Source organism: Simochromis diagramma, unplaced genomic scaffold (genome assembly GCF_900408965.1).
Source record: "Simochromis diagramma unplaced genomic scaffold, fSimDia1.1 OVJJ01000091.1, whole genome shotgun sequence".
Lineage (NCBI taxonomy): Eukaryota > Metazoa > Chordata > Actinopteri > Cichliformes > Cichlidae > Simochromis > Simochromis diagramma.
This window is the reverse complement of record NW_024386901.1, coordinates 1,130,927-1,144,372: the sequence shown is the minus strand read 5'-3', so window position 1 is coordinate 1,144,372 and position 13,446 is coordinate 1,130,927. Positions and strand designations below refer to the sequence as shown.

Sequence of the window (13,446 nt, the reverse complement as noted above, 5' to 3'; positions counted from 1 at the left end):
AAGCTTCTTCAGTTCTAAGGTCAAATGGTGGAGAGTCCCAGATATAAACCTAGTGGGAGTATCCCCCCACAGAGGGACAAAAGGACCCCCTGATGATCCTCTAATCGCCTGAACCAAGGTGTGAAACTGGGTGTGGGTCCCAATCAGCCAGAGTTTCGGGTGAGTTCATTATGAAACCTGGCCCCACCTTATCATGCGAATTCCTGAGATCAGATGGCCCAGGATGTGAGTGGGCGTTAAGGCGTCTGGGAAGGGATCTCAAAACTGGATTATAGATGGCAGAGAGTTGGTGTCTTACTTGAAGTTCGTCTTCAAGTAACTTAAAGAAGTCCAGACGCTTTTCTTTGCAAGCTCCTTTGACTACGATGACCTGGATGACTGAGAAACTTCACAGACATATCTATCTAATAGACTCCAATTTGTGCATGTAAATGGAGAGTCCTCTTCACACACTGAGGTTAATTATGGAGTTCCACAGGGTTCAGTGCTAGGACCAATTCTGTTTACATTATACATGCTTCCCTTAGGCAGCATCATTAGAAGCATAAATTTTCACTGCTATGCTGATGACACCCAGCTCTATCTGTCCATGAAGCCAGATAACACACACCAATTAGTTAAACTGCAGGAATGTCTTAAAGACATAAAGACCTGGATGGCCGCTAACTTTCTGCTTCTTAATTCAGATAAAACTGAGGTTATTGTACTCGGCCCTGAAAATCTTAGAAATATGGTATCTAACCAGATTCTTACTCTGGATGGCATTACCTTGGCCTCCAGTAACGCGGTGAGGAACCTTGGAGTCATTTTTGACCAAGACATGTCCTTCAACGCACTTATTAAACAAATATGTAAGACTGCTTTCCAGAGGTGTGGACTCGAGTCACATGACTTGGACTCGAGTCAGACTCGAGTCATTAATTTTATGACTTTAGACTTGACTTGAAAAAATGTTCTAAGACTTGTGACTTGACTTGGACTTTTACACCAATGACCTGGGACTTGAATTGGACTTGAACCGGTTTACTTGAAAAGACTTGATATTTCACCCCAAATATAAAATTTAACATGCATATTATATAGAGATTGAAAATGTGACGTCATTCAGGGGTAAAACCGCAAAGGATTCTGGGAACTCGTGGCAAGCGGTACTAGCGCACGCAGGCTTTCAATTAAAATCAGTTATACAGCGATAAAAAGAAACACAAAAATGTCAAGAAGCTGTTGTATTATTAACTGCAATAGCCGGTCGCATGACAGCCACGGGAAGCCGACGAGTAAAGAGATCGGTTGTTATCGGATTACGTCGTTGAAGAGAAATTGTTCAGCCATGTTTCCGAAGTAACAAAGACGCGACGGATGGCCTGGATTGCAGCCATTCAAAGATCAAATATAACGTCCCAGAACACTCCAGCTCACAGGTTAGTCTGCTCCAAGCATTTACACGAAGGTCAGTGTTTTTTAGTAGTTAATACGTCATTTTCATAACATAATTGGTGATATAGGTTACAAGCACGTCTGGCGCTGAACAGAAATTGTCGCGCTATGCTCCTTTATTTATTGTGCATAAATAGTGAATTGTCCTGACACAATATTGCGTTTCGCTTCTGTTATTATGGTACATTGACAAAAACATATACTTTTATTCACAGGATAAAACAGTTTTTTGTATCACTAATTGCCCAGTACGATTACAGCATACAATATTATTGTCACTGCTACATTTCTGTAACGCGTACCAGAAATTATTTCCACTACTAATTAATTACCCTTGAGCTCAAAGGTCCTATTAATAAACGGTTAACGAATGTGTATTTATGACGACGATTTGTGAGACTGGTAAACTTACCTTTGTTTGTACGATGGTCTTTCGTTCTACACGGTGCATTTCAAGGTCCTGCACCCATCCGTCGGTAAACTGTACCTGGGCTTGTTGCAGTGACCTGAAGTTACTAAACTTCATGAGTGTATGCACTCACTCCAAGAACCGTATGATTATAAATATGCATATAAATATGCTAAGATGAGATAGCTGACTTCACCTAACTAGCAAATGTTGTCCAGGCTACGTTGGTGATGCAGTTTTTTTTAATGTGTATGATATTTTTGTCATGCGATTTTAAAGCTGGTCCTACAACCGCATCCAAGAATAACATGCAGCTTATCTCAGAACTGTCGGTGAAAATTATTCTTGGAGCTAGGTTTAATTGAGCTGCATTCTAAAGAGGTGCAATTTCACAATTTGTGTATATTTTCTAAGTTCACTATTTTGTCATGTGTTGAGAAAAACACAGATTTAAAAATTACATGGTCTAATATTTACATTTAGCATATAACTGCAACATTATTTTTTCGTTGTTTTTTTTTTTAAAGACTCGAAAGGACTTGAAATTCAAAATTTCAGACTTGTGACTTTACTCGGACTTTTACACCAGTGACTTGAGACTCGACTCTGACTTGCCTGACATTACTTGAGACTTGACTTGAGACTTGAGGATAAAGACTTGAGACTTACTTGAGACTTGGTCCCACCTCTGCTGCTTTCTTCCATTTGCGCAACATCTCTAAAATTAGAAATATCCTGTCTCAGAGTGACGCTGAAAAACTAGTTCATGCATTTATTACTTCCAGGCTGGGACCTGGTGTCCCTCCATCTGACTTGGGTCCTCTTACATCGTGTGTCAAATCAATTGTCACCAACCTTGGAGTAAAATTTGACACAGCTCTTAAAATGGACAAACAAGTAAATACAGTGGTGAGAAAAAGCTTTTTTCAGTTGAGGCAGCTCTCTAAAGTAAAACCTTTTATTTCTTTTTGTGACTTGGAGAGAGTTTTGCACGCATTTGTGACCACTCGCCTTGATTATTGTAATGGACTTTATATTGGTATTGATCAGGCTTCACTATCACGCTTGCAAATGGTCCAGAATGCTGCTGCTCGCCTGTTGACAGGGACACGCAAACGTGAGCACATTACCCCTGTTCTTGCCTCCTTACACTGGTTGCCTGTCCATTTTAGAATTCATTTTAAAATTTTATTGCTTGCTTTTAAAGTCTTAAATGGCCTGGCTCCGTCTTACCTGTCAGACCTTTTACACCAATACACTCCACAAAGGTCTCTCAGATCATCTGACCAGTCACTCCTTGCTGTCCCCATGTCGAGACTGAAATACCGAGGAGACCGAGCTTTCGCTGTTGTGGCCCCCAAACTATGGAACAAACTGCCCCTCCATATTAGGCTGGCCCCAACACTTGAAATGTTTAAATCACTTTTAAAAACACACTTTTTTTCAAAGGCCTTCTAGGAGTGTTATCAGAGCCAGTTTGTAGTCAGTTTTTAGTCAGCTGTTGGTCATTCTTAATCTTTTTACTTTGTTAATCTTATTCATTGTATATCTTATTGTTTATTCTACTCATGTTGATTTATTTTTATCTTCTTTTTCAATTATATATTTGTTTTGTTTATTGATTTCATTGTATGCTTAAAGTATGGTTTTAACTGCTATCTCTGTTTTATTATTGGAAAGCACTTTGGTCAACTTTGTTGTTTTTAAAAGTGCTATATAAATAAAGTTGGATTGGATTGGATTGGACTACTGCAATTCATTATTATCAGGATGTCCAAAAAAACTCCCTGAAAAGCCTTCAGCTAATCCAAAATGCTGCAGCAAGAGTACTGACAGGGACTAGAAAGAGAGAGCATATTTCTCCTGTTTTGGCTTCCCTTCATTGACTTCCTGTTAAATCCAGAATTGAATTCAAAATCCTGCTCCTCACATACAAGGTCTTAAATAATCAGGCCCCATCTTATCTTAATGACCTTGTAGTACCATATCACCCTATTAGAGCACTTCGCTCTCGCTCTGCAGGCCTACTTGTTGTTCCTAGAGTATTTAAAAGTAGAATGGGAGGCAGAGCCTTCAGTTTTCAGGCCCCTCTTCTGTGGAACCAGCTTCCAGTTTGGATTCGGGAGACAGACACTATCTCTACTTTTAAGATTAGGCTTAAAACTTTCCTTTTTGCTAAAGCATATAGTTAGGGCTGGACCAGGTGACCCTGAATCCTCCCTTAGTTATGCTGCAATAGACGTAGGCTGCCGGGGATTCCCATGATGCATTGAGTTTTTCCTTTCCAGTCACATTTCTCACTCAGTATGTGTTAATAGACCGCTCTGCATTGACTCTGTCATGGTCCCTGTGCCTTCTCAGCTGACTCAGTATGGCCACAAGTGTTTTCCTTTGTGTTGTGTCTCTCTCTCCTCCTGCGCTCTGCGCTCTACTGCGACTCCAGCCCCTGGCTCTGACACCTGCAAACGATCATCTCATCATCACGCTCACTACTTAAGGCGGCTGCTGAGAATGCTTCATCGCTGGATTATTGTGTAACACTCGTCAGTGTCATCGCTAGAGCATCAGAGGAGCCCCGTGTGTTTCCCTCCCCATGCCTGTGTTTCCCGGAGACCCCCTTCCTGTGACCTTCACCTGTATATATCTGCACTTGGTGTCAGTTTGTCAATAAATTGTGAACTTTTGAGAGGGTCTGCTTCTGAGTCTCTCCTGTGCCTGACAGAATAATCCAGCCACTATTATGGACTCGGCAGACTCAGCCTCGGCAGCGGCAGCACCTTTGTCTCTGGAGGAGCTTCTGCACCGACATGAACAAATGCTAGTACGGCTCAGTGGAGAGGTGGCATCACTAACTCAGGCTTTTGCCCAACGGATTCCATTGGCCGACAACCCGCTTCCCGTGGCCCCTCCCCAGGTAACACACGCTCCTGTCGCCACTACAGCAGCTACAGCTACTCCGGCTGCTAGCGCGGTAGCCTCAGTAGCTTCCGCGGTGTCGCTGGATAAACTTTTGCTAACACCTGAGGCTTTTTCTGGGGAGACAGGGAAATGTGCAGGATTTTTGTTGCAGTGTTCCATGCAGTTTCAACTGTTACCTCATGTATTTGTTACTGACGGGGTTAAGATTGCTTACTTCACCCAGCTACTGCGGGATTGAGCCCTGGCCTGGGCCCAGGCCCAGCTGCAGGCTTGCCCTGGAATGTCTTACGATGACTTCCTGTCTCGCTTCAAGTCTCTGTTTGACAAAGGCTCAAGTACAGAGGCTGCCGGCTATTGTTTGATCAATCTGAAGCAAGGTAGGTGAAGCATGGCTGACCTTTCTGTTGATTTCTGGAACCTAGCTGCGCAGACCAAGTGGGGCCCTGAAGCTCTGAGAACCACCTTCTGCTGCACCATCACCTTCCTCTGGCGTTATTTTTGGTGGCCCTCCTTGGACAAGGACCCCAGGGAATACGTCATGGCATGTGCCACGTGTGCCCGGAACAAGCGTTCCAACCAACCACCCTCCGGCTTCTTCAACCGCTCCCCACGCCGTGGCGGCCCTGGTCCCACATAGCTCTGGACTTCGTTACGGGGCTCCCACCGTCTTCAGGTAACACCACTATTCTAACTATCGTTGACCGTTTTTCTAAGGCAGCTCACTTCGTCGCCCTCCCAAAGCTCCCTACGGCCTTAGAGACTGCCCAGTTATGTACCACCCATGTCTTCAGACTTCATGGCATTCCAGAGGATATCGTCTCAGACAGAAGACCCCAATTCACCTCCTGGGTTTGGAAGGAATTCTGCACGCAGATTGGCGCCAAGGTTAGTCTTTCCTCTGGCTTTCACCCTCAGAGCAACAGACAGACAGAGCGGACCCACCAGGGGCTCGAAGCTGCACTCCGTTGCATCGTCTCCCACAACCAGACCACTTGGAGTGAGTGACTCCCCTGGATTGAGTACGCCCATAATTGCCTGACCTCATCTGCCACTGGACCGTCGCCGTTCGAAGCCTCACTGTCACGACCGGGCGGCCAGACACAGGTAAGTGGACTCAAATGCAGACACCACACGGGGGCTCGGAGGTATAGTGCAAACGAACAATTTATTTGGCACTCAAAAATGGCACACCATGAAAGAGGTAAATAAAACAAAAATGCTATACGTGAACTAAGGGCGAGAGGGAAAACATAGACCTCTGAATATTAGCTACCTACTAACGTTAAGTTTCAGATTACGGTACTGAATGGAACATTTTTCTTCTAAAACATAGGGGGGCCTAGCAAAAAAAGTTTGGGAACCACTGCTTTAAGTTATAAAGTTATATTGTTATTTACACATGGCCTAATAATTATCCTTATGGCTGTTTTAGAGAGGAGCGGTGCTTCAAAGGATAGTTGCAGATTTCTGTCAAAATCTCCAGATTACACAGTACAAATAAAATGTTCACGTTTCTCCAACGTTGTCTTCCCAACAGTTTCACTAACATCTACAATGGATGGCCAAGAAGCGTTCGCAGTGTCTTCTGGTTTGTCTTCTCCAGCGATGATAATTGGCGTCTGTCCTGTGTCAGCGACGTAAAAGACGGATTTAATGGTACATGACCATTCAAACAGCAGTCACTTTCTAAAACATCAGATATGTATCGGATTCAGTACCATATACAAAATCCCAGGTTGGATTTGAATATCGGATTTGTGCCGTTCACATTGTCATACCATGATCGGATATGGGTCGCATAGGGTCAAAAAAGTCGGATTTGATGCGCTTTCGCCTGCAGTGTGAACGTAGCCTATGTCATGGCTGTGTGCAGGCAGGCAGGGAAAAAGGACCCAAAATGCAGGACTCATGGAGGCAAACAATTCCCAAAGACACAGACTTGACACTGAACTAAACCTATACTAAACACGAGGGCACAAGAACAAAACCTAAGAAGTAAACCCTTAACCAGAATATACTGGTCCTGTTTGCCATTTGTTCAATTCCTGTTTGCCATTTGTTTGAAAGTTGTGTTTTGATCGTGTCCTGTGGATTTTTGAAATTTGGCCATCAATTTCTGGAGCAAAGACTACTCAAATTGTTGGAACTTTTGGTACAACCCTGTCTGGACTACGACTTTGATACAGGATATTGGACTGGACTAATGGAGTTAACAAGGTAATTGCAGGCTAGCCAACAGGTTACCAGGCTAACAGCTGACTGAGGAATCAGCTGACTGAACCTGCTACCAGGGTAACCAGATAAAATGGGGCCGAAGAGGACACCAACAGCTGAGGAAGTCGAGGACATTAAAAAGTCTCTTGACTTCATAATGGAGGAAATTTCTACTATCAGGTTGCAGCAGAAAAATATCATTGAAATTGTGGAGGAGGTAAAGCTCCTCCGCATCCAAAATGCCGAAAAAGATAAAAAGATCGCATACCTGGAAAGTAAGGTCGCTGACCTGGAACAATACTCCAGGATAAACGACGTTATCATCACTGGGCTCCATATTAAACCCCGGTCATACGCTCAGGCGATGACCGCTGACAGCAATGAGGAACCTGGAGAGCTTGACATTAGCTACACGGAACAACAGGTGGCTGCTTTCTTGTGGTCCAAAGGGATTGACATGGACTGTAACTCTGTCGAAGCATGCCACCCTCTTCCCAGGAGGAACGGCAACATACCGGCTATTATAATAAGGTTTGTAAATCGAAAGCACAAGATTACGCTGCTGAAACAAGGAAGAAAATTAAAAGGATCTAATGTCTTTATCAATGAACATCTAACCAAACACAACGCTGAAATAGCCAAAAAAGCGCGACACCTTAAGAAGCTGGGAAAAATCCAAAGCACTTGGACGACAAACTGTAAAATATTCATTAAACTAAACGGATCACCAGAGGAAGCCAAAGTTCTGACCATTAAAAATATGGCGGATCTCGAAAAATATCAGTGAGCAACACGATCTGGACGGCAAACAAGGTAACAGACAACCACACACTCACTTATGACACACACTGGAAGGAAGAACTCAGATACATCTGGAAGAAACAGCTGCATCAGTCAGACAGTTGCAGAATATGATCAATTGGAACTGAAAACATTTAACTATATGGATCACAATACACAGGACTTGGAATATGAAATAGATCCAGACAACAACTTCTTCTCATCTAACAATAACAATTGCTGCTACTATACAAATACAGACTACAATCAGAGGATTAAAACTGAGAATAAATTATCAATTATCCACTTTAACTGTAGAAGTCTCTATGCTAATTTTAGTCATATCAAAGAATATCTTAACCAGTTTTCACATCCATTCAGTGTCATTGCCTTATCAGAAACTTGATAAGGCAAAAGGAATAGACTTTGAACTGGAGGGTTATGAATTCACATTTATAACTAGGCGAAACAAAGGAGGAGGAGGAGTGGCCTTGTATGTGGACAAATCCTTGAAATTTAATGTGGTGGAAAAGATGACGATGGTGATTGATAATGTACTAGAATGTATTACAGTTGAAATTTGTAAAGAAAAAAGTAAAAATGTAATCATTAGCTGTATATACAGAGCTCCAGGTAGTAGTATTGAGACATTTAAAGACTGGATAGAAGAAACATTTATTGAAATAGCTCACAAAAAAGTTTTCATTTGTGGAGACTTCAATATTGATTTGCTAAACCCAAATAAACATATAACCACTGAGGAATTTATAAACACAATGCACTGTATGAACCTATTCCCTAAAATTACTAGACCTACCAGGATTACATCACATTGTGCAACTCTCATAGACAACATTTTTACAAATGACATTGAAAATAAGACTGTAAGTGGACTCCTGATTAACGACATAAGTGACCATTTTCCAATTTTTACAATCTATGATAGGAATTACAAGATCAATAAAATGGACAGTAAAAAAGATACAGACGAGTAAGAACAGAAGAAAAAATGAATGCATTTAAAAAAGATTTATTGAAAGAGAACTGGGGTGAAGTATATCAGGAACAGGACGTTAATAGTGCTTATAATGAATTCCTTAGAATATTTACATTACTGTACAATACCAACTGTCCAATAAAGCAATATAGTAGGAAACATAAACATATGGACTGTCCATGGATAACAAAAGGTCTGCAAAATGCATGTATAAAGAAAAATGCTCTATACAGAGAGTTCTTAAGAACGAGAACTAAAGATGCTGAAATCAGATACAAAAGATATAAAAATAGGTTAACTAATATATTTAGATTTAGTAAAAAGGAATACTATATGAAGCAATTAGATATAAATAGAAATAATAATAAAAGATTATGGGAAATCCTGAACAGTGTTATAAAACGTAGGACTGGACAAAAGAACTATCCCAAGTATTTCATTTGTAATGACCATGAAGAATACAACATGGATGTTGTGGCAAATAGTCTCAATGAATTCTTTGTAACTGCTGGACCAAATTTAGCAAGAACAATCAAGGATCCTGGGAAAGCACAGGACAAACCGGATACACTGATTGACAGAAATCCATGTTCTATGTTCCTCACAGCCGTTGATGAAAATGAAGTTTTTGAAATTGCCAAAAAATGTAAAAATCAGAAATCTTTGGATTGTAATGATATTGATATGATAGTGGTTAAAAGAGTCATTGAGGCTATTATAAAACCGTTTACAAACATCTGTAATTTATCATTTCAAACTGGTCGATTTCCAGACAGAATGAAAATAGCTAAAGTTATACCTCTATACAAATCTGGGAACAAACACCACTTCACAAACTACAGGCCTGTCTCTTTACTACCTCAATTCTCAAAAGTTCTTGAAAAACTGTTTAAAAACCGACTGGAAAAATTTATAGATAAACATAAACTACTCACTGAGAGTCAGTACGGATTCAGATCAAGCAGATCAACATCATCGGCACTATTAGATTCAATAGAATACATCACAAATTCCATAGACAAAAAGCAATATGTGGCTGGGTTATTCATAGACTTGACAAAGGCATTTGACACTACAGATCATGATATATTAATAAGACAACTGGAACGTTATGGTGTCAGAGGGGTAGCTTTAGATTGGGTCCGGAGTTATTTAAGTGACAGGAAGCAGTTTGTGAAAATAAATGGTGGTTGCTCCTTATGTATGGACATTGCTTGTGGTGTACCCCAAGGGTCAGTTTTGGGTCCAAAATTCTTCAACTTGTACATTAACGACATCTGTAAAGTGTCCAAAGTATTAAAAATGGTTCTCTTTGCTGACGATACAAACATTTTTTGCTCTGGTGATGATCTGCAGAATTTATTGGAGGATATGACTAATGAAATAAGTAAAGTGAAGTTCTGGCTTGATAAAAACAAATTATCATTAAATTTGAATAAATCTAAACTTATGTTATTTGGAAATAGTAGTTTAAATACAAATGCAAAGATTCAAATAAATGGTGTTGATATTGAAAGAGTCAGTGAAAATAAATTTCTGGGGGTAATAATAGATGAAAAACTTAACTGGAGAGCTCACGTAAGATATATTCATTCCAAACTATCACGAAGCATTGCAATACTAAACAAGGCAAAGCAGGTATTCAACAGAACATCACTTCATATTCTCTACTGTTCACTGGTTTCACCATACTTAAGCTATTGTGCAGAGGTCTGGGGCAATAACTATAAAACCACATTACATTCACTTTTTACTCTTCAAAAAAAAAGCAATTTGAATCATCCACATTGCAGGTTACAGGAACATACAAACTCACTATTTTTGCACTGAAATATTGAAAATTGATGATCTAGTGAAATTCCAAACAGCACAAATTCTATTCAAAGCAAAAAATAAAGAACTGCCAGGAAATATTCTGAGTATGTTTTTTCTGAAAGAAGGAAGTTATAATTTAAGGAGTTTTTGTAACTTCAAAACAATGAAGGTACGTACTACAAGAAAAGGCTTTTGTGTTTCTGTTCATGGAGTCAAACTATGGAACAGTCTGAATATGGAATTAAAGCAATAAAACATAAAACAGTTCAAAAAGAGTTATAAAAATATGATCTTCTCAAACTATAAAGAAAAGGAAAATACTGAAATTAAGTGAATGTCTCTATTTAAAAAAAAAATCATGATGTGATATTATAGTATATCAGAAATCTGTTCACTATTTTTATTACAAATTATATCAGTAAGGAAGCTGACTAAATATTAACTGATAATTTATGGCAAAGGGGTGGGATTAAATAAGTGTTTACTTCTTCCCACTCCCTTTCAACATGTAAATTAATCAGAACGTTTTTTTTGTATGTAATTTGTATAGTATTTTTTTCTTTCTTATTTTCTTTTCTAAATGTACTTGTATATTGTTCACATGTTGAAATAAATTACCAATCAAAACATAGATTTATAATAATGATCAAAAAAGCACAACAAGGGAATCCGAATGTAACCCATAATACAAAATTAAACCAAAACATAAGAACTCAAAATGCTGGGTCAAAATTACCCAGAACCGTGACTGAATGAATGGATTATTTTGGGTCACTGTTTGAATCACAGAATGAACTGTACCAAGGAATTGGTATTACTGAACTGAACATCTTGTACCAAACGGTTTGACACGATTGCACGCATCGTTACATTTGCAGTTTGAAGAGGAGCGGAGTTTTGACAGGCTTGACATCGAGTTTGGGAATCTTTGTCGAGAGGCAGCCATGACAATTGGCAGTTCTTTATGTTGTTTTAGCTCAGCCCTGTGTTGTTATAGTTTACTGTCATCTCTCATAACAATAGATTGCATCACATTTGTCATCTATTGCTACTCTGTATATTGCATCAAAACATTCTGAAACGGTTCGAGGCAGAGTGTGTGCTCACCATAGCCACAGCTGGTTGTATTGAGCAGCTCCACCACATCTTCAGTGTCTTGCTTGACTCACATGATATGGGAACATTTTCTCACCATTTTTGCTTCAGTACTTTAATTAAGTGTCTCCATTGCTATGTTGTCTAGAACACTAATACAACAGAAAACTCTTCATAATCATACAACTGGAACATATGCACTACATTACATAAACAGTCATGAAAAAGAAGGTTAAAGGACATAAACACATTTTTCTAACAACTATGGCAATATGCTAATCATCTGACTGAAAGAACTATAAAATCTAAAATAATGAGGTCTGGCTGGTTGATACATATTAGCCACTTTTTAAATGGCCGAGCCTTTGTAATAATCAAAATGGATTTGCTATACAGACATTGACAGATCATTGCTGTTCCTTTTCTTGGACAGGATTTTCTAAGCAAAAAAGTCCAGATTTACATTTAAGTAACAATATTGTGAGATGAGATATAGATGCAAAAAACTCTAAGTAAATATTTAGAAAAGGTGAATGCATGAATATAGGCGGATTTAAAGTAAACTAAGAATTGCCAACCCACATTCTTCTATTAGCGCTACTATAAAAAAGAAGTTAAAAGGTCTTTTGTAACCACCGTCATATTGCAGTAATCATCTTCAAAAAAAAACGAACAAAAATGGAATTTTCTGCCAGTATAGTGAAGAGTCAGATAAACCATCATATTACTTTTGAAAGTGAACAATAAGTTGGTTTTGTGGTGCTTGTAGTATGAGCGCAGATGAGAAAAGTGCCTGTCAGCTTCAGGGATTGTTAGCGTGTGTGTGCTGTTGTCATTCTGTTTTTCTTCTGCTTTTTTTCTCTAAGAGGAAACAATGTTCCACAATAAAAAAAGAAGCTCTTTGAAGTCGAGGGGCAAAAAGCTGGACTTGTCTAATAACTTGCTTAAAAATGTGTCCTAATGCCTTTCTGTATGAACCCTTTTATTGGGGTGAATACTTGCCGTGGGAACATAAAGACTTTATGAAAATGAAAAAGACACATGAAGAACACATAAAACTCATGGTGCGCAGCCCTCGTGTTTCATAATATGTAATAAATGCTCTGCAATGAGTCTTTCTGATCATTGAAAATCCGCTAAAGCTTTGAGCTTTTAGTGCCTCTATGAAATACGAATAGGATAAGAACACTGTCTCGCTTGACCCCGTCTTCTTTCTTTTCTTCTTGCTCATCATCTGAAGATGTTTCGTGTGCCCTTGAGGCTCATTTGAAAACCTTCACATCCAATTGCTTGTTGCTGAAATGTGAATCTACCGTGACATTTTCTGTAATCAGCTCTCTGCAAGACTTTCCATCCTCTGACACATTATGCAGATTGCAGAGAAATAATGTGGCCAATTAGAATCAAACCAAAATCTTTTGGTTTGCCTCTTGAGAGTAGGAGAAGGATACAGCCTGTATTTGTCCCAGAGCTGTACATAAAACGTGGACATAATCACCCGTGGGTTTCTGGACCGTACGTTTTGACTCAGCAATAGCATTTTGACCATTGCCATGCTAGTTCTTTGGAATCAGACATGACTATAATTAGTCAAGAGGAGGGCTAAACCAACGTTATTTAGGTCAGAGATGTCTAAAAATTGTATGAGAGCAAAGCATAGACATATCTGCTAATTAGTGCTAAGTAAAAGATTAATAAAATACTAGAATTTCACTTACCGTAACTGTAGCATAGACTTGTGACAGGTTATGCCCCAGCTTATCTTTGCTGTTTGTTAGAA

The 13,446-nt window shown here is 39.5% G+C and overlaps 1 protein-coding gene across 1 annotated transcript in view; it reads right to left on the bottom strand.

Annotated features, from left to right (window-relative positions):
* hao2 (hydroxyacid oxidase 2 (long chain)) overlaps window positions 1-13,446 on the bottom strand; it is a 27,543-nt gene extending 14,097 nt beyond the window's left edge. The window contains exon 1 of the mRNA XM_040034679.1: window positions 13,385-13,446. The gene's annotated coding sequence lies outside the window, so the exon portion shown is untranslated. The remainder of the gene's footprint in view (window positions 1-13,384) is intronic.